A 21290-nucleotide genomic window follows, 5' to 3' on the forward strand; every position below is an offset into this window, starting at 1 on the left:
CCGCTCATTTTGCGCATCAAAGCTGTGAGAATAGTTTATTATAGGTATCAAATTCAAATTGGTAAGGTGTCTACAAAACACCTGTCCCAAATACACGACACATACGAAGGGAACCTATCTGTACTAGCGATATGACCGCATTCAAAATTTATAGGACGTTTTATGGAGAAACCTATGCCACCCCGAGATCACATGTCCGCGGTGGCAATGTATGTCGACAGTAGAAAATAAATTCTGTGCATCTGAATCCTCACTCTGTGGTCAAAGCCGAGGGTGAAATCGGACACTAGAATTTATTCATTTTTTTCTGTTAATTTATCATTAAATGGGGTGTCTTTATCGTCCTTGTGCAATGTAATTCGCATCCTTAACACCAGTGCAGTACTGTCCCATAATCTTGGGTTCTCATCTCCCAAGAACTGAATTAGTAGAGACTGCGCGAATTTGAGCTACTAATATGTTGATTCATTTCGCTATCAACTTTGGCATTCAGGCCATAGGCGTGACACTCTAGTGGTCTGCAACATATTGGTTACAACGCAAAATATTTTAATAGCAAACTTTCGCAGTTCTCTGTAGCATGGTATGTATGACATATCGACGTGTTTCTCATTTAAACATGTATACAACGTGAGTATTCTTTTCCGGATGATGTCATATTCTTGTTCTGCAAACATACTGTTTACACCTTGCGGTCGCAGATAACACTGTTCTTCCAGAGATGAATTTATTTATAAATGTATTCACAAATAACATAGTTCTTCCAAAGATGTTTGATTTTATGTACCTATGATCTTCCTGTGAACATGGATTGTCCAACATAGACATGTTATTCATCTTTGGCCATGTCAGCCAGTTTCTTCCGTAGTATATTTTCAGATCAAATTCATTACACATGTAACTACTGTACTGATGTTCATTGTGTGGTTCGATTGTTTAATGACTGGAAAACGTATTAGCTACCTGTCTGTCGTAGACTTGGACAATTCTGCACTTTCTGGATGCTGGAACATCCATTTTAGATCTTGACGATGCCTTCACATACGCTATGTGATGAAAAGTATTCGGATACCTGGCTGAAGATGACTTACAAGTTCGTGGCGCCCCCCATCTGCAGTGTTCGAATGCAATGTGGTGTTGGACTTGTTATTATTCACAACTCCAAATGAATTACAAGCTTTCTCTTTAAATTACTTTAATCACGATATGGGGTCGTAGTAACTTTGAAACGCTCAGACGTCGACTTCAATTGTCCAGTCGCGAGACTGGAGTGAGAGTGGCACTGTTGCAGGGACACCGATGGTGGGGGAAATGGAAGAGAAGTTGATCTCGACAACTCAAAGTGAAAGGATTGAAGGTCAAAGAGAAAAGGAGCAGAAATAAACACGGAAGCACTATGTAACACGACGTTTTTGCTGATTGACAATCCAGTGTTGGGCACCTTTAATTGAAAAGACCCTAAGTAAGTCTTGGTGCCACGCGATTCTGCCAAAAGCCCGCAGAAATTCACAGGTATAAGGTATAAACCTCGGAAAAAAGTACATTGCATCCTGTGGCGTATACGTTGGTCACAAGTAGTGTTGCTGTATTTGGGATAGAATTATACATTTCGATTTGCAGCTTCAGAGTGAATAACGTAACAATTTCTGAAACAGACTGTTGCAAGTCCAGTATTGGCTGCCAACCAGTAGGAAAACTTTCTGAGCCGAATTACCTCAATGAGTGTGCGTCATCATGGTTTGGTGCAACTTACAAAATCGCGACCTTCCGTCGTATGAATACGACGGAGAGTCTACTTTATATTCTAAATTTTGGAGAACATTCCCAGGTTCGTACAAATAAAGCGAGTCGGAGAACACACACCGTCCGAGAACGTCCTCAGCTTGAGTAAAGGTGTGGGGGGGAGGTCGCTCAAAACAAAGAGCATTTCGTATCAGTAAAATAGAGGAGCCTATCACAAGTCGAGAACATTCTCTGTTTTTTGAAGTGATCTCTGTATCATACATCGAACTGAGTAAGTTCTGTAGAGGTTAATTTTTACCGACTTTTTGGCGGTAAAGGCAGAGTTTATATTGCCTGAAAGGTAAGAAGGTATACGTAACCCGAAGAAATATAGGAGAGGAAAACTATTGAAGCTTATAGAGGTTTCCCAATAAAAAACATCACTTGCCTGGCGCATTTCCTTCGAGAAAATCATGAAAAAAGAGAGGGGTGACCTTCCAAACGAAGTGAAAATTAAAACATTTTTTCAAACTGATGTATGAGAAGACTTTGGTATACACAGAACAACTGTGCCGCTGACATTTCCGGATATTCATGATCATGTCTTCTCGCAGCGTAAATCTAATATCTTGTCACGTTAGAAATGTAGGCGAATCAGAAGAATTATCAGCTGGTTGATTACAAACCTAGCGACCTGTTTCTCGTAACGAACCCCACAGACGATCGCTTGCGTCCTTGACACGCGAGCAGATCATTCCGCGTCGTATTCAATCAAAATTATCTCGTGTTAGAAAGCTCTATCACAGTTCCGGTTTGGAGTAGATGAAAAATCGCTTAATTTTAAGATTTCATTCACATAATGTGTTCACCTAACTTCAGTAACAGAAGAGGTTCCCGCATATCGTTAATTCGATAAGATCGCAGAAAACGCATTTTTCTAAATTGTCATTAATCGTCTTAATAGTTCGTTGCCCCACGTAAAAGTGAAATCGATCGTAGTGCAACTCTTCCGGAACACACTGATCCCAGTTCCATGTTTGTACACTAAATGATTTGCCTGTTTGAGCGAGCTGAACGAAGTCTGGCGTTACGCGTGCGTTCTGTGCGTCACACGGCGGACGACACACACAGAGAACCTTCTCAGGGAGGTGGGGAGGCAGTGGGGAGGAAAGTCTCTCGTCGGAGAATAAGCTTCCAATTTTTCATTCGTATGAAACTGCACACTTTCTCAGTGAATACTCTTTTGCTCTGAGAATCTGCTCTGGAGAATAACCTTACGGTTTGTCCCTATGAATGTGAAATCGAAGGGTGTAACCACTATATAAACTAGTGGAATTGGGTGTGAGAGGGGGGGCAATTCACAGTATTATCGAAGGATAGGGAGTAGGCAAACCAGGCATCATTTCTTGATAAATAAAACGGAAAACTGGTGACAAACGGCTTTCAATAAACATTTTAAACACAAGAATGCACTCGCATAACAAAATAATTTAAATTCTTGGATCGGACTCAGATTTTTCTGATACTTCCTTTTCTAACATCCTGCCAGTAGGGCGACAAGGGGGGCATCACCCGAAGGGGGACTTCACCCCAAGGCCGGTGTCGCCCCAAAGTAGGTCACCCCAGACCAGGACGTCGCCCCAAAGTACGTAGGCTCCAGATGAGGTCCGTGACGTCACTGGTGACGCAAGTGCCACACCCCTTGCCACACGCCCCTGGCGGGAGGTTTGAAATTTGGCAGGAAAGTGCCACGCTTCCCTCCCTCACCAAAATGGCGGGAAGTTCAAATTAAAACAGGATAATTCATCACACCACGGTTATATCTACTAAGCTAAGAAAATCACGGGAAGATAGGTCACTCGAGCTACCTCCACTAACCTGTCACCTCATCCTAGGAGCTGGTGGGAAGTTTGAATTTTGGCGGGAAGATAGGTCAATTGGGCTACCTCTGCTACCCTAAGAAAATTGCGCAAAAGAAAGGACACTTGGACTAACGTAAGTCATCCGACCGCCACCTTCTCCTAGGCATTCGTGGAAGAAGGCCTCAGCTTGCACTGGGCTGGTGGAGAGAGGAAGGAGTGTACTTTATTTATTTTGGAACAATTTATTTAGGGATGGAGTATATTTATTACACTGATACAAAACATACCCTCTGACATGTTTAGGGTCACGTCACACAGCCTACAGACACGTGAATCACTAAAAGAGTCTGCAAACATGATTGCTAATCAGCAACTGTCGAAATCATGCACCAGTCTGTATCTCAACAATTTGAGGCACTACCGTCGTCCAGTGTGTTCGCCACGAGGTCCAGAGCCCAACTGAGCTAGTACACAGTACCGGCACCAGAGGGCGCTATCATCCCTCTCATCTGTTTGATCGCTTTCTTAGATAAGATTAGATTAGACTAGATTTGATTAGTACTTGTTCCATATATCATGAATACGACACTTCATAATGATGTGGAACTTGTCAGGTTAATAAAAGGTGTCTATACAAGATATTACATTACACAAAATATTACATGACACTCAATATTTTTAATTTCTTTTTTTTTGTGGGGGTTGGGGAAATTATCCACTTACTATATCCAAAAATTCATCTAATGAGTAGAAGGAGTTGCCATTAAGAAATTCTTTTAATTTCCTTTTAAATGTGATATGGCTATCTGTCAGACTTTTGATGCTGTTAGGTAAGTGACCAAAGACTTTTGTGGCACCATAATTTACTCCCTTCTGAGCCAAAGTTAGATTTAACTTTGAGTAGTGAAGATCATGCTTTCTCCTAGTGTTGTAGCCATGTACACTGCTATTACTTTTGAATTCGTTTGGATTGTTAATAACGAATTTCGTAAGTGAACATATATATTGTGAGGCTACGGTGAAGATCTCTAGCTCTTTGAATAAGTGTCTGCAGGATGATCTTGGATGAGCACAAATAAATAAAACTTTAATTGCAGTTTCAGAGAAAACGCCAGAAATCAAATCAGTAACGTAAATTAGCAAGAGATCTAACAATGTCGTGTAGTAGACTACACAGACCGAAATAATCTACAGCACAACATTCTTTTACTCCTTTACTTGCCACTCTTAGAGATCACTTTGTATTTAAATAGTAATGAACCCAAATGTTCCTTGTAAGTACTAAAAAAAATAGTCACCTACAACCGACGAAAATGCGAGAGGGATACACATTTTGCAGACTGCCGTATGAGTTCGAGACTGGCGCGCACTCGAACTGAAGAGATCACTGGCCTTTTTCGCCTTAACTGCGAACACGGGATGTCTGTCTTTACGGACGATATGTCCTGGCAGGCAGCAGACTTGGGTTCGAATCTCCGTCCGGCACAAATTTCCAACATTCCACATTGATTTAAATCATTGCACACTCGCAGACAATACCTGCAATTCCTTTGTGGGTTTCTAAATGTAGTTGAAGTAGGCTTTTGCCCCAGGCTTCTTGCAGCTGATACTGGTCTCTGTCTGCAGCTTCACTGCCAGACGTCACACACAAGAAGAATCCCATCTCCTGGTTTTCAAACAGACACTTTCCTGCTATGCAGGCAAAAAAATTTCACTGCAGTTACCGGCAGTTTTCTTCATTCAGCCTCACCAAACACAAACTTTCTGACACATAGACAACAATTTATTCAAAACATGTGAGAGATAAACACCAACTCGCCAACACCACCCCCATAAAAAAACTGTGTCTGTGTGTGTGTGTGACATTTTGCGGCCTTATAGCATACGCACATGTATTTAACATGTGCTATCATGCTCAAAATCATCTGAACGACCTCAGTTGTCGTCCATCTTGATGTTTTTGCGGCGTAAGGACTGTTCCATGAAGTTTCTGGCGTGCAGCCGCATAAATTCAGTGGTTCGGTCCTCGGGTTTAAAAGGACGGACCAAGTGCGCCAGCGTCAGTCACTTCGGCTCGCTCTGGGGATGGCGGGACGGTGTTCGGCCGAAATATTAGGAGAAGAGGCTGAATTTATGCGGCTGCACGCCAGAAACTTTATGGAACGATCTGAATTGTGTTTCGCCTGATTTGTAATCAGTCCTCATAACATTGTTCCTCTGCTCTGTTTTCGGTACAGTCTTTGCCTGTACAAAATGTTCACTGCATGAGGCCACAAGAGGCAACTGCTCTGTGTGATTATCAGTTTACATGCAAACTGACAAACTGACACTTCGATAATGCAAATACCAGAAAACGTGTTATTCGAGATTACACAGCCATTACGCTTCCAAACTCATTTATTGCAATAAATGAAACTTCAGAAAGCAGCTTCCTCCTTCAAATGACACGACGAAAGTTTTCTTACTGCGCTACTATCCGGGAATGCAATCTAACAAGTAAAGAAGGAATATCTCAAGTACGGTTTCAGTCACAAGTAACAAAGAATGTGCAAGTTGAAACTCGAAATGATCTGCCATAAAGTTTTGTGTTTCCCGGATATTCGAACGCAGCACTTGATCGGATGTTTAACTAAGCGCAATCAAACGTTAGAAACCGTCATTTTTAACCAGCAATGAGATGACAAACTGAAACCAGGAGACGAAAGTGTTTTGTGTTATGGGCATTCGAAACCAACACCTATCCACACTGACTTCTAGTCACGCGTAGACGTTGAGCAGCGAAATGTGGACATGTCATAATTTTAAATTCAATGATGAAAATTTTCTGCCGACTAGGAATGGAACCCTAGACACATCCTTGTTGACTACATACAAAGATACGTTGACTGTACTATATTCTCTTTCACCAGTAGCTAGGAGTGGCATGTTTCAAACTGACATGACAGGACGAAAAGCTGCCCATCTGACTTGGGACTCGAAACCAGTACTACCATTATTGTCAACAAAGCCCAGAGAATCGGTAAAATCGGAATAATTTCTCACATGTATTTTGCTGAGCTCATGCTGCAACTTAAAGTGACATGCCACGATTCGAACCCAGGGATGTGTCTCTTGTGAATGTCTTTATGACTTTGCAGACAAGTGGAGACAATGAAGCAGTGGAAATGCATCATCAGAAAGTGATCAAACGTGACGAAAAGGGAGATCTGAGTTCGAATTCCAGTCCATCGTCAATATTTTCCACGTCTCAGGCTCGAATACAGTAAGAGTCAAGTGCGCTGCGGCCTTGTACAGCAATTGGCTCAATGATTTAAAAAAATATCGCTTAAGAAAGGTGACTGGTGACAGAGTTTCGACCCGGCGTGACTTCCGCCTCTGTCAGGGCCCAACCTGTAGCGACTCTCTTCCAGGCTACCAGAGGTGGGAGAGATGCTGCTTATGCTTGTTAAAAATGATTGCTGGATGTGAGAAACGAACCCAGACCTTCAGCATATGTAGCAAGAATCATTTCAACTTTTTCTTAACTAGCAACTATTGCCACGAATTAAAATTCATGCGAGTTGCGGTATTCGAATCCACTACATGCAGACTAGAAACTCGCGCCCTTAACCCCTTTTCTTTCATTTAATTTTTTAACCATTCCGAGGTCTGGCCACGACGCCTCCCCCATACCTGTCACAGAGTCGCTGCGCTATTTTCGCGTATAATTTTTTTATTTTTTTTATTTCTAATTTTTTTTTAATTTTTAGCACTTCATCTGAAAGACCATGTTTGCACACAAACTAACTCAGCTGAGAGCGATGCCTTCCAGGTTCCGTGTTCACGATGGTTTGCTTTCCGATTTATTTCTCAACATCTTGTAACTCGGCCAATGCCTCAGTTCCCGAGGCTCGTTTGGGAAGTTGGTCTTCTGCCACCCCTGAGTACTGCACGCGCTGGAAGCTCCGTGCTGCGATTCCTGATACAGCGGGTGACGACGAGTGTAACGGAGAACAGCAGAAATCAGTGCAGTCCCTTATGGTTAAAAAGAGTTTCAACATACAGAATGAAGTGAAATAAAGTGTACTGAAAAGTACCACGTGTTCTGTCGTGAGGACCAGCTTTTCCTCCGAGATTCCTTCAACACCAAATAGAGTGCTTCTGACCTATGTATTTCAAATTAGATTTCTGTTTCCTTAAAAATAAATAAGGCAGTAAGAAACACCGTTTAACACAAAAGAGCTTAAGGACGATACAATATGATGTTCTTGCGTTTACGTCTTTTTCTATTCAGTTTGCACACTGTACCACGTAACTATATGTACTGAAACATGTTGCGAAGTTCCTCTCGCAGTTTTCCGCCTCAGCGACGGACACGCAGCCCCGTGGTCGGCTTGTGCCCGGCGTGCGTGCGGCGACCCACCCAGCGTCCGCCCGTCTTGTTTCCCTCTGCTGGCAGGTGGTACGTTGTCTGTCCTCTTAGCCAGTTTACAGCATTCCTTCATTCACACGGCACGTCGCTACGATTAAAAAAAATTGGAAGCAAGGTACTGGGAGTAGAGTTCGTGTTATTGTGGCTAACAATTGTCTGATAACTCACCAGATGTCCTTCACTTGAGCGCGTACGAACCTCGCCTGCTATCAGGTCGTAATTCTCACGTGCTGCCGACCACCCAGGTGCACTGCCTCAAGTTTCGCTTTGGTTGCTACTTTCCTGTTTACTGCCCTCTACCGAGTAGTCTTCACACTCGTTGGTAGGTGAGGGGTGCCGATGTTTGTGCAAATGGCCCTCCAGCCGTAGTGCGGCTACTTTTGTACAGTCACGTTTCCGCTTTTGTTTCTCATTAATTCCACGTGCATGTTCCTGACTTTTACCATATTCGACGGCCAACTCTGGTTTGAGTATAACTGAGTTGGAATCAAAATTGTTCAAAATGATAAAAGCCATTGGCGACGTGCCGTACATCTGTGGGTGGATTCGAGACAGTGGGAGTAATTTCGTCTGGTAAGTGCGGCGTGAGGGCCGTCTGTGTCTTCTTCCGCATGTCGTGTGTGGAACACACGAATATAGTTTCTGACTTTCTCCCAAAGTCGGTGAGGTTTCATCCCCCCCGTTTCCGCCTGAGATGGTAAACGTGTCAAACTTTATCTTAAAAATATTACCACGAGTTAGAAAATGACTCGTAGCTGACAGAAATCTTGCTACTGTTTCACGTGGTATGGGTAAAACTTGTGCTGTAGAGATGCAGCTCATTCACCAGGAGTGATTCGCTTTTTTAGCACAACGAATTGACGCATGGTGCAGGGAATGGCAATTTAACCTCAATGTAGACAAGTGTAATGTGCTGCGAATACATAGAAAGAAAGATCCCATATTATTTAGCTACAATATAGCAGGTCAGCAACTGGAAGCAGATAATTCCACAAATTATCTGGGAGTAGGCATTAGGAGTGATTTAAAATGGAATGACCATATGAAATTAATCGCCGGTAAAGCAGATGCCAGACTGAGATTCATTGGACGAATCCTAAGGAAATGCAGTCCGAAAACAAAGGAAGTAGGGGACAGTACACTTGTCCGCCCACTGCTTGAATACTGCTCAGCAGTGTGGGATCCGTACCAGATAGGCTTGATAGAAGAGATAGAGAAGATCCAATGGAGAGCAGCGCGCTTCGTTACAGGATCATTTAGTAATCGCGAAAGCGTTACGGAGATGACAGATAAACTCCAGTGGAAGACTCTGCAAGAGAGACGCTCAGTAGCTCGGTACGGGCTTTTGTTGGAGTTTCGAGAACATAACCTTCACCGAGGTAGTGAAGCTGTATATTGCTCCCTCCTACATATATCTCATGAAGAGACCATGAGGATAAAATCAGAGAGATTAGAGCCCACACAGAGGCATACCGACAATCCTTCTTTCCACGAACAATACGAGACTGGAATAGAAGGGAGAACCGGTAGAGGTGCTCAAGGTACCCTCTGCCACACACCGTCGTGTGGCTTGCGGAGTATGGATGTAGATGTAGATATAGACACTATTTACATTATAACTTAATAACTTTATTTTTAATACTATTCACTTAAAGCGCTCTCCGTTACAGATACGTTCCTTGGCATCACCAAAGACAGTGTATCACCGATTACAAAAGATTTTTCATAAGGCGCGAATAACACAATGTTTCCAATCAGAAAAACACACAGTACAAGGAAATCTCATCAATGACCAAAGAAAAAGCATTAAAAAATGTGTTAAGAAAATGAAACAGTCTAATGAATACTATGCAAGTTCGATAACGTTAGATAATTTGGGAGACTACATTCCTAATGCTATTTCTTACATTTAGCTGTAGAGTTCAGTAAACCTAGAAAAGAAAACAATGAGGTGTACGCTGTAGTACCATGTTAACCTTACAAGAAAAATATTCTAGAGTAAAACAATGTTCCCATAGCACAAACGCCCATAAACAGTCGTGAGTAGGCGAGATATTGTGCCCTTCCTGCACAAAAGGAGGCTTTGACAATGTGCACCCCACAGTCATAATTAAGTTGTGTCACAGGACTACCACGAAAGTATGTGTGGAAAAGTAGCAGTGGGTGCACACATATAACGAACTCAAGTTAACAAGTTATTCAGTGCCCCAATTGAGTGACTACACTTGTTTCTGCTTTAAAAAAAAAAACTAGAAATTATCTCTGGAGAAGACGAAACAACAGCAACTACGTTTTCAAATCCATAAGTTTTTTCACTTTTAGACCTACAGTGCACTGAATCAATTTAGTAAAAAAACTTATGTGGAGACGTTTTCTAAGAACTTCTTAACTGGTTGTGGGTCTGCCTGAGGATAACTTTGCTACAGAAGAAATAAAAAATTCTTTCCAGCGAGATTTCAGCCTACATCTAACACAGTCAGCCCTTTGAAGGGTTAATGCTTCACCCCCGAGGTATCGGACAACCATCACATGTAGCTCGCTCCTTGACCCCGTGGGGGTCAAATGGGATAATTTTCGGTGTAAAAGGTTAAAGTGGCTGTAGTTTCAGCTTGGAACGAGCTTTCTGCACTCGGAAACATAAATCTTCTAATCTATACCATCCCTTATTTAACGACCATTCAGAATGTTCAATGGTAACGACAGGAAAATATCAAATAAATGCGTCAGGACGATTCTCTGCCACTCCAGGAACTATGTCTGAGGTCACATTGTTGAAATGAAATCAGTCGGAAATTTGAGGGAAGTAAAAGTAGGATGACTGCAGGAAGAATTAGAAGAAATCGAAAAGGAAAGGAACATAGGAAGGACGCATTCAGCACATGCAAAAGTCGGAACAACCTTCAGTGAAATTAAATGCAAGGATGACTACACAAAGAGTGTGTTAAACGCGCAAGAGAGAGCAGATGGAAGAACATAGTACGTTAAAGACCTCTTTGAGTGGGAGGAACTAACAGATAACGTGACAGAAGAAGAGATGGAAGCCGAATTGGAAAACGTGTGGGACTGGCCATTACACTCATAATTTCACAAAGCTCTGGAAAACTTGCACACAAACAAGGTGGAATGGTTAGTTAACGTTCCCTCGGAACTTACATGAGCATTTGGGAAGGTGAAAATCAAATGACAATTCAATTTTGTCTGTAGGATCCATGAGACGGGAGTCATAACAACAGACTGCCAGAAACACACCATCCAAACACTACATAGGCGAGCAAGGGTCGATATTGCGACAGCTTTCGCCCAGTGAGCTAAACAGGTCATGAATCCAAATTACTAACAAGAATAATTATAACACGCAGAAGAATCGAAGATAAAACTGAGGATCTGTTCGAGCACACTAAATTTGGAGTAAAGGATCGAGAGAGGCCTATCAGACTTTCGACCTGATAGTGGAAGGAATGTGTAAGCAAAATGGAGATCTTTATTGGATTTGTAGATCTTTAAATGACGTTTGACAATGTGAAATAGTGAAAGTGTACGAAACTTTTTAAAAAAATAGGTATAAGACTTAGGGAACAGCAGATAACACAGGATATGTACAGTAATCAGGAAGAATTGGTGCTTTGATTAAAGATGGTGAAAGACAGCGATGCTGGTAGTCTCCACAAATATTCAGTCTGAACACTAAAGAATCGTTGGTGGAACTGAAGAAACTTCCAGGAATTTAATTAAAACTGAGGGTAAAAAGCATTTCATTGATAAAATTTCCTGGCGATATTTCTTTCACTGAAAGTGAGAAAGAATCACTGGAGTTGGTGAATGTAATAAACAGTCGAATGATCACTGAATTAGGATTAATGAACAGAAGAAAGAGGAAAATATTGGGGAGTGGCGGAAATAACATTGATGACAAAGTTTACATCAGAATTAAGGACCACGAAGCTGACAAATTGCAGGGATTCTGCTATGTGCGAAGCGTATTTACACTTAGGGACAAGGCGAGGTTGTTATAAAAAGTTATCTAGCACACGAAAACAGGACATTCCTCGCAAAACAAAGCTACTGGTACAAAAGATAGTCCTTAACTGGGGAAGAAACCTCTGAATGTGTGTTTGTAACAAAGTACTGTATGAAAATGAATCGTGGATTACGGGAAAAAACGAGAAGGAAATCGAAGCATCCTAAATCGGTGCTATTGGAGGATGTTGAAATTAGGTGAACTCATACCAGAGGAACACTGAAACGTCCCTCCAGAATAGGTGAGGATAATAATATGTGGAAAACCGTGACATGTACAAGGGTCAGCGTAACAGGTTACATGTGAAGTCATCAGAGAACAAGTGCCATGGTGCTAGAGGTAGCTGTAGAGGGTAAAACCTGTAGGGCAGGACAGAGATAGGAGTGCACAGGACAAATAATTGTGGACTCTGGGTGCTCACAGCTCTAAACTTGTTGTTCACACAGACAGAAACATGGTCAACAGCAGGCAGAGTTTCTGCTTCGCATGTGTGTTGTTACTGGGACTGGCTGTTACTCCATACTGCGGCGGGTCGACCAAAGTCGTCCACACCCTGACGACCTGACGCTCTGCCGACATTTGCTTCTCTTTGCTGCTTGACGAGCATATTTGTTGTTATTAGCGGAAATTTTATGGCAAATAATTGTTTTTCTTTTTGTCCTGTCTCAGTCCTGCCAATCACCCGAAATGGTCTCACAAACATGTGTTTATCTGACCCCTACTAGACCATTCCAATATGCCAAGAGTGCTAGATGTTTATCTCTTTTGACATAGAGAGTTACACATTCAGTGCAGTCACAGTCGCTCCCTGCCACTAGATTTTCTGTGTACGACGTTGGCGTATGTGCGTGAATTATCGCTGACATTCGTTGCATGAGAATAAATCACTGAACTGTTGACAATAACTCACTATTTTCCCTACCAACCTATTCTTAATGACTCTCTCTCTCACGATACAACCTCCTATCATGTCGATACAGCCCCGTTATTCATGTGACTGTATTGTTCTGATTCTAGTGCCAGTTCGCTTTGCTGACCGTCATTAACTCTAGACTCAGCATTTACACTTTGCTTTTCGGCATTTAAATCTTATCTACCACAGAATGGTCGTGTGTGTGTGTGTGTGTGTGTGTGTGTGTGTGTGTATGGTGAGAACTTACCGCAAGTGAGAGACAGTGGCGTCATCAGGTGCAGGAGTCGTGGGCGGTGCAGCAGCAGCAGCAGGAGTCTGGCGGGTTGTACTGGCAGTGGTGGTGGTGGCGGCGGTGGTGGTGGTGGTGGTGGTGGAGGTGGTGGTGGGCCTCAGCTGTGCAGCGGCTGGTGGGCTGCACACACAGAGAGAGAGAGAGGCACAGTGTGAACAGGCGTGTCCTCGTGGGGTCCTGGGGATGGTTCACTGCAGCGCACACACACACTCATACACGCCGACAACAGGAGTAGCGGTCCAGTAAATACAATTGAATTACCAGTGCGGTAATCACATTCAGTTGCACCACCTGAGTTCCCCACAGCAGTTGCTCACCATACCACACAACAGGTAGTTCAAAATCAAGCATGAAGAAAATGTACATACAGTGCCTGACACTTACACGAAACTTAATTACAGACCCACTGTACAGGCCAGCTCTGGTACTATCGTTCTCAAAGGTATCCGAATGATCTGAACTGGATTGTGCCTCCTTGTACGTGACCCACATAACTTAACTACCTCGCATTTCATGTGCACCCTTTTAGATATTGTCGTTTTACTATACATAATAAACGTCCTAGGACTGGTTGGGTACTAATCCCTGAAGTGTGGCATCTGAGACCAGTACAGACCAAAGTATGTGCTTCAGATAGAGGCATTTGTACGTCAGTCTGTCTTTATAGCTGTTATAATGGTAACAGACAGTCAAATGTTAAGGACAAGTGGCCCTTCCAAACTTTGAAAAATATCGTGATTAACAATTTGAGCTACTTCTAAATTTCCTTATTGTTACAACCACTTTTGAAATATATATGATCTGTAGGACAGAAGTTCCAGAAAAAATTTCAAGACATTTGGCTTACCATGTGCAGTCATTACTGAACAGTCCTCTGTGGGACTTGCTCATCAGTTCGCAGCTGGTTCTGTGCACACCGCTCCCTGTGTGAGAGACCCCCTGCTATGTGTGGCGGAATTACTGCAAGTCTACACTCTCTGTTCTGTGATATTTGTATGATTGCTTCAGCGCCTCAGCGTCTCTGGCTATCAAGAAGATTAAGGAGGAAGGTGGTGGTGCATATTTGGTGTATAAGACAGACCTGGAAGAATTGGAAGGTTCCAGCTGTATTATATCATTCCCAGACAGAGAATCCGATGAATTGTAAGAGGTACGCACGAGCAGACCTAGGGTCGGTTAGTTATGGTGGTGAACAAACTGAAAAGAACTGTTAGGAGCAATCAATGTGCAGATAAATGGGATACTGAAGAGCTGACGAATGAAATGGGTTTTTCAACTTCTGTGAGACTGTAGATAACGCGATAATGAATGTCTCAGCTGGAATTTCAGCAGCTGGTGTCACTGACAACGCGAAACACGAAAATTGAACAGTGAAAGGTTGGAGCAAGGAGGCAACTCTGAAGAAATCTGAGCAAACGGAAAAAATACATAAAATGATTGATGAAAGACAGAAGTACTAAAATAGTCAGGGAAAGCCAGGAATAAAGTATTACGGGTCGCTAAAGAATGTAATTCTAAGTTCGAGGGACGATGAAGTAGAATGACTGCAATAAGTTTCAGGTAAATAAATAAAAAGTGATCGTAGGATGCACGCAATCAGCACATAGAAAAGCCTAAAGATCCTTCTGTGAAATTAAATGCAGGGATGACAACACTAACACCCACCCTTCCAGATGTCAGGCTCTCAGATCGGTGCCAAAAGCTGTTATGTCGATGGAGTATGAACCGAAACAGGGCACGTGTAAACGGTAGTTAAAAGTATCACGAGAGCTACTGAGCACGGGAAGAGCATATCGGTGAGTAACTGCATCCTAGATCTCGCGTGAATGAGAAGGTATAACGTTCAAATACCACTAGTGACAACTGTGTTGGCGCGAAGCTGTTACATGGGACAACATTTTCCTGACGTGTACAAAGACTTTTCGGAGTTTGTAGCAATGTTCTTTTGACAGTCTGCTTGTTTTGCTTCGTTACTTGAACATCATGTACTTATCATTGATGTTATTATGTTGTGTATATTGATTATTGTTATTGCTGTTATTTCCACATGTGCGATGCAACTGTTTCTTTATTTTTCTGTTCTGGTTGTATATTCTGTGAAACTACTAAAGCACTCTACAGCTTTACTGCTTTCAGTGAAATGAACCGAAAGCGGACTACCAAGAGAACATTGCTGTGAACTCCAAACAGCCGTTTTACATGTCATGAGCACGTCCAGTATTAGAATCAGAATATAAGAGAGCTTTGGAAGGCTTAAGATCCAATAAGGCACATCATATACATAAAATTCCATCATGATTTCTAAAATCATTTGGAGAAATGGCAACAAAACGACTATTCACGTCGGTGTGTAGAATGTATGTGTCTTAGGACTTCAGAAAAATACCATCAACACAATACAAAGACTGTTAGAGCTGACAAGTGCGAGAATTACCGCACAATCAGCTCAGCAGAAGAATGGAAAAGAAAATTGAGGATGTGCTGTATGACAATTAGTTTGGCTTTAGAAAAGGTAGAGGCACTAGAGAGGCAATTTTGACATTGTGGTTGATAATGGAAGCAAGACTAAAGAAAAATCAAGACAATAGGGTTTGATGACTTGGACAAAGTGTTCGACAATGTAAAGTGGTGCAAAGTGTTCGAAATTCTGAGAAAAATAGGGCTAAGCTATAGCTAGAGATGTGTGGTATACAATATGTACAAGAGCCAAGAAGGAATAATAAGAGTGAACGACCAAGAACAAAGTGCTTGGATTAAAAAGAGTGTAAGGTGGGGATGTAGTCTTCCACCCTACTGTTCAATCTGTACAAAGAAGAAGGAATGAAATATAGGAAAGGATCAGGAGTGGAATTAAAATTCAAGATGAAAGGATATCAAGGATATGATATGCTGCTGACATTCCTATCCTGAGTGAAACTGAATTAGCATCAGAATTGATGGTCATGAAGCAGATGAAGTTAAAGAATTCTGCTACCTGGGCAGCAAAATAACCAAAGATGGATGGACGAAGGAGGACATCAAAAGCAGACTAGCCCTGACCAAGAGAATTCTACTGATATAAAACATAGGCCTTAATTTGCGGAAGAAATTGCTAAGAATGTACATATGGAGTACAGGACTGTATGGTAGTGAAATATGGACTGTGGGAAAACTGGAATAGAGAATCTAAGCATTTGAGATGTGGTGCTACTGGCGAAGAAAATTATGTGGACTGACAAGCTAAGGAATGAAGTCATTCTGTGTAGAATCGGAGAGGAAAGGAACATATGGAAAACTCTGACAACGTGAAGGGGCAGAATGATAGCACATCTGCTAAGAAATCGGCGAATGACTTCCATGGTAGCGGAGGGAGTTACAGAGGCCAAGGACTGCAGAGAAAGACAGAGATTGGGATACATACAGCGAATAACTGAGGACATAGGTTGCAAGTGCTACTCTGTCATGAAGAGGTTGTTGGCACAATAGAGGAATTAGTGATGGACCGCATCAAACCAGTTAGAAGACATGACCCAAAAAAAAGCGCGTCGTCCCATATAGCACTTTCACACATAATACGGTAAAAAAAATTAGGGTCGTTGCATTGTGAACCCATGATCGTTGATACAGGAATCTTAGGCTCTATCAACTTCCACATGAAAGCACCATACGTTAGATACTCACTGTTAGGCTTGTGAAGTGCTCTGTAGTCTTGGTGTTACTTTTAATTAGCGTTTATCTACTCTCTGCTGGACAACAGCAGACAGCACGAACTAAACCACAGTTTTTGTTGATAAGCTATCGACCTGCAACTTTTGGTACTGATCTGAGTGTCTGACATCTGCAGGTTTGGGTGTAAGAGGTTAGAAAAGAATTCCGCTGCTAAGTGCAGGGTGGGCGGGGGGGGGGGGAGGAAAGAAAGGGAGTGAGAGGGGGGGAGGGGGGAGAGAAAGGGATGGCTGAGAGAAGTACACTGAGCACCTCCATGAGGTGAGGGACTATTGGATGACATGATGAAAGGAAAACTGAAAGTCAAGCTAGAAAACATAGCGGACTGGTCATTAGACACAGAGTTTAACAAAGCTCTGGACGATTTGTGCAAAAACAAAGCGAATGGTTAAATAAATTCCCTTGCAGTTTATATGATGCTTGCAGGAGGCTGCAATGAAACAACTATTCAAATTCCAGAATGGCAGAAGTGAAGCTGTGAGTACCGGGCGTGAGTCGAGCTTCGGTGGCTCAGATGGTAGAGCACTTGCCCGCGAAAGGCAAAGCTCCCGAGTTCGAGTCTCGGTCGGGCACACAGTTTTAATCTGCCAGGAAGGTTCAACTATTCAAATTCATCTGTAGAATCTATGGGACTATAGACATAGCAACAAATTTACAGAAAAATATCATCTACACACTCGACATGCGGGTAAGGACCACTAAATACGAACGATTTCTCACAATGAGCTAAATAGCTTATGAATCCTAATTGCTGACACGATTAATATGTACAAGAAAGTAAGTTTGGATTTAACAAAGGTAAAAGCACCAGAGAGATAGATCTAATCTTACACTTCAAAAGGGAAGCAAAGTTAAAAGAAAATCACGCAGCCTTCATTGCATTAGGACACCTTTAAAAAGATTGACAATGTAAAGTAATGCGACATGTGTGAAATCTCAAAAAATACGAGTGAGATATAGAATACAATCAGATTATATAAATTACTATATGTACAATAATCAACACGGAGCAGCAAAAACTGAAGCAAGGAATACTGTCATTAAAAAGGTGCAAAACAGGGACCGAATTAGTATCCCCAAGGGTTCAGTTTGAACATCAAGGAATCGTTCGCGTAATTTAATAAACTTCCAGGAATTTAATTAAAATTGAGGGTGAAGGTATTACATTGATAAAATTCACTGGTGTTATTTCCATGTTCACTGAAAGTCAGGAAGAAGTACCCAAGTGGCTGAATGCAATAAACAGTTGGATGAGCACAGAATTATGATTTAAACTAAAGAAAGACGGAAATATTGGGGAGTAACAGAAATATCATCAGTGTCAAACTTAACGTCAAAATTAGGGACCACAAAGTAAATGAATTTGAGTGATTCTGCTACCTGGGAAGCCAATTTACACTGAGGGACAGAGCGAGATTGTTATATGAAGTAATGTAACAGAGGAAAACAGATCATTCCAGGCAAAACAACGCTACTGCTGCCAAAAATAGGCCTCAATTTTGTGATAGAATATCTGAAAATGTACATTTCGAGCACAGTATTGTATGAAAATGAATAATGGATTATGGGAGATACAGGAAGAGAAGTGACTTGGAGCATTCAAATTGGGATGCAATAAAAGGATGTTGAGAATTAGGTGAATTGATAAGAAAGGAGCTGTGGAAAGTGGGATATATCTGAAGACATCAGGGAATAACTGCCATGGTACTGGTGGAAGCAGCAGAGAGTAAAAACTGTAGACAAAGACAAAGATTGTACTACATCCAACAAATAACTGGAGACTTTGGATGCAAATGCTGCTCTGTGGTGAAGAGTCCGACCCTGCACCCCCTCTTCCCAGAAATAAATGATGGGATCTCAGCACTCTGTGTTGACAGACAGAAATATGATCTAAAGTTGGCAGAGTTTCTGCTTTGCATATCTGTTGTTACTTTGACTACCTGTTATAGCAAAATAAAGTGGTACAATCATGTTGGTCCAAACCCTGAGGAGCTCAGGCTTAAGAGACCACCTCTGCCGACTACTGCTTTTGTTTTGATTCTTGAACAGAGTAATTCTTGTTACTAGCACAAGTTTAATCCAGGGGTCTAGGATCCTTTCTCCTCTTTTGTTTCTACCAACGACCCTAAATTGTCTCATAAATAAATCTGTCTTTACTCGTCCCCTGCTACTGCATTCCAATACACCATGATTTTTAGATGCTTATGTCTCTTTACATACAGTGTGCATGGGGGCTTAATTATAATAAAATGCAAATAATTTTAATTTTTGCTTTAGTAGCTGTCTGTCCGTTTACGAAGTCTCGTAACGGTTGGCCCTGACTATTATTATTACGCTATCTGACTGCATAGAACAACAGCAAAGAATGAAATAGAAATTTTCATTAACACAATTAATTAATTAATTAAGTCCCCAGCAACTATAAAACCTACGAAACCAAAGCACAAGTATAACTGTTCTGTGTGTGGAAGTATGACTCAATGTACGCATCTGGCACGGTTCTTCTTCAATAACACAAGAAATTTTAAATATCATTTATACTGAATTAATTAAAGAAAATAAAAATACCATAATTACTCAAGAAAACCAGAATTACACTCTAATACAAGAACACAAGCCAGATGCTTTGTTGACTGAACCTGTAATGACGAATTATTTAAAACATGGAATTAATGAAAAATAAATCAAGTTTCGTTACCATCATATATTGACCAAAATCACTCTAATCATTACAATATATCTCCACACCAGCTCGCTATTACCACATCTCAACAAGAACTTTTCAGTATCACATCTCAGCATGCACTCCCTACTAGCACATCTGAACACGAACTGACTACTACGAGTCCTGGACAAGCACTGCCCACTACGACATCTCAATAATCACTGCTCGTGGAGGCGGCGGAACAATGCTCTCTAGCGATCTCTGGCGCTGTGGCTCAGTGTAGCCACCTTTCATATGCCCTTCCTCCACGGCTAGAATTTGATGGTATTTTTGCCAGCATTGGTGGTGAAAATACCACCAAATTCGTCAAAAAAATACAGACAAAAATAAAAGATAATATTAATACGTAAATATCATATAACTAGATAAAATTTTGGCTTTGCACTGACCTTTCAATAACCTAATATATAAAATACAGTAAGCAATACAAATTCTTTCATACATGTGACTTTACATAATAGTTTACACAAGTATTATGTGGTTAAACAATTCAATCAATAGCGTCAGCAATGACGAATATGTGCAGGTAAGAGTCTCATAACTTTTCACAAACAGTAATACACAAAAAATCAGTTTATACAAATATTCACATAAACGCTTTCCATAGCCCAAGAATAAGCAGTTGACAGTTCCAGCAGTAGCACCCAGCAATGGTCAACAGGTGCAAAAACCAACAAGTGACATTTTTTCAGTAGAAGCAGTTCCATTAGTGGCACCAGCAATGTTGAACAGGTGCAGATATCAACAGGTGACATCTTTTCAGTAGAAGCAGTCCATCAGTGGCACCCAGCAATGTTGAACAGGTGCTACAGCAACAAGTGACACCATTTCAGTAGAAGCAGTCCATCAGTGACACCCAGCAATGTTGAGCAGGTGCAGACATCAACAGGTGACATCTTTTCAGTAGAAGCAGTCCATCAGTGGCACCCAGTAATGTTGAATAGGTGCAGACACCAACAAGTAACACCATTTCAGTATAAGCAGTTCCATTAGTGGCACCAGCAATGTTGAGCAGGTGCAGACATCAACAGGTGACATCTTTTCAGTAGAAGCAATCCATCAGTGGCACCCAGCAATGTTGAGCAGGTGCAGACATCAACAAGTAACACCATTTCAGTATAAGCAGTTCCATTAGTGGCACCAGCAATGTTGAGCAGGTGCACACAGCAACAAGTGACATCATTTCGGTAGAAGCAGTCCATCAGTGGCACCCAGCAATGTTGAGCAGGTGCAGTCAGCGACAGGTGACATCTTTTCGGTAGAAACAGTCCATCAGTGGTACCCAGCAATGTTGAGCAGGTACACACAGCAACAAGTCACATTTCTCAGCAGAAGCAGTTCCATAAAATTCACTATCACTGATCACACTGTTCATCAGAGTTTATAAGCAGAAATTAAACATGTCCTAATGGCACCAATCATGTAGAAAAGGTACAAGTAACAGTCCATAATTTTTACAATCACTGATCACACAGTTCATCAGCAGAAATTAAACATGACTAAATGTCACACATCATGTTGAAAAGTGCAGCACCATCACTAATCAGACAGTTCAGGCATGAACAATAGTTTGAATACACATACAATGCTTTTACACTAAACATACAAATCATAACAAACACACAAATGATATCAAATAATT

The 21290-nt window shown here is 41.6% G+C and overlaps 1 protein-coding gene across 1 annotated transcript in view; it reads right to left on the reverse strand.

Moving 5' to 3' along the window:
- Positions 1-21290, reverse strand: part of LOC126232143 (uncharacterized) — a 177094-nt gene that overhangs the window by 139880 nt on the left and 15924 nt on the right. The window contains exon 2 of the mRNA XM_049942448.1: positions 13174-13338. The gene's annotated coding sequence lies outside the window, so the exon portion shown is untranslated. The remainder of the gene's footprint in view (positions 1-13173; positions 13339-21290) is intronic.

Source organism: Schistocerca nitens, unplaced genomic scaffold (genome assembly GCF_023898315.1).
Source record: "Schistocerca nitens isolate TAMUIC-IGC-003100 unplaced genomic scaffold, iqSchNite1.1 HiC_scaffold_451, whole genome shotgun sequence".
In the NCBI taxonomy this organism is placed as follows: Eukaryota; Metazoa; Arthropoda; class Insecta; order Orthoptera; family Acrididae; genus Schistocerca; species Schistocerca nitens.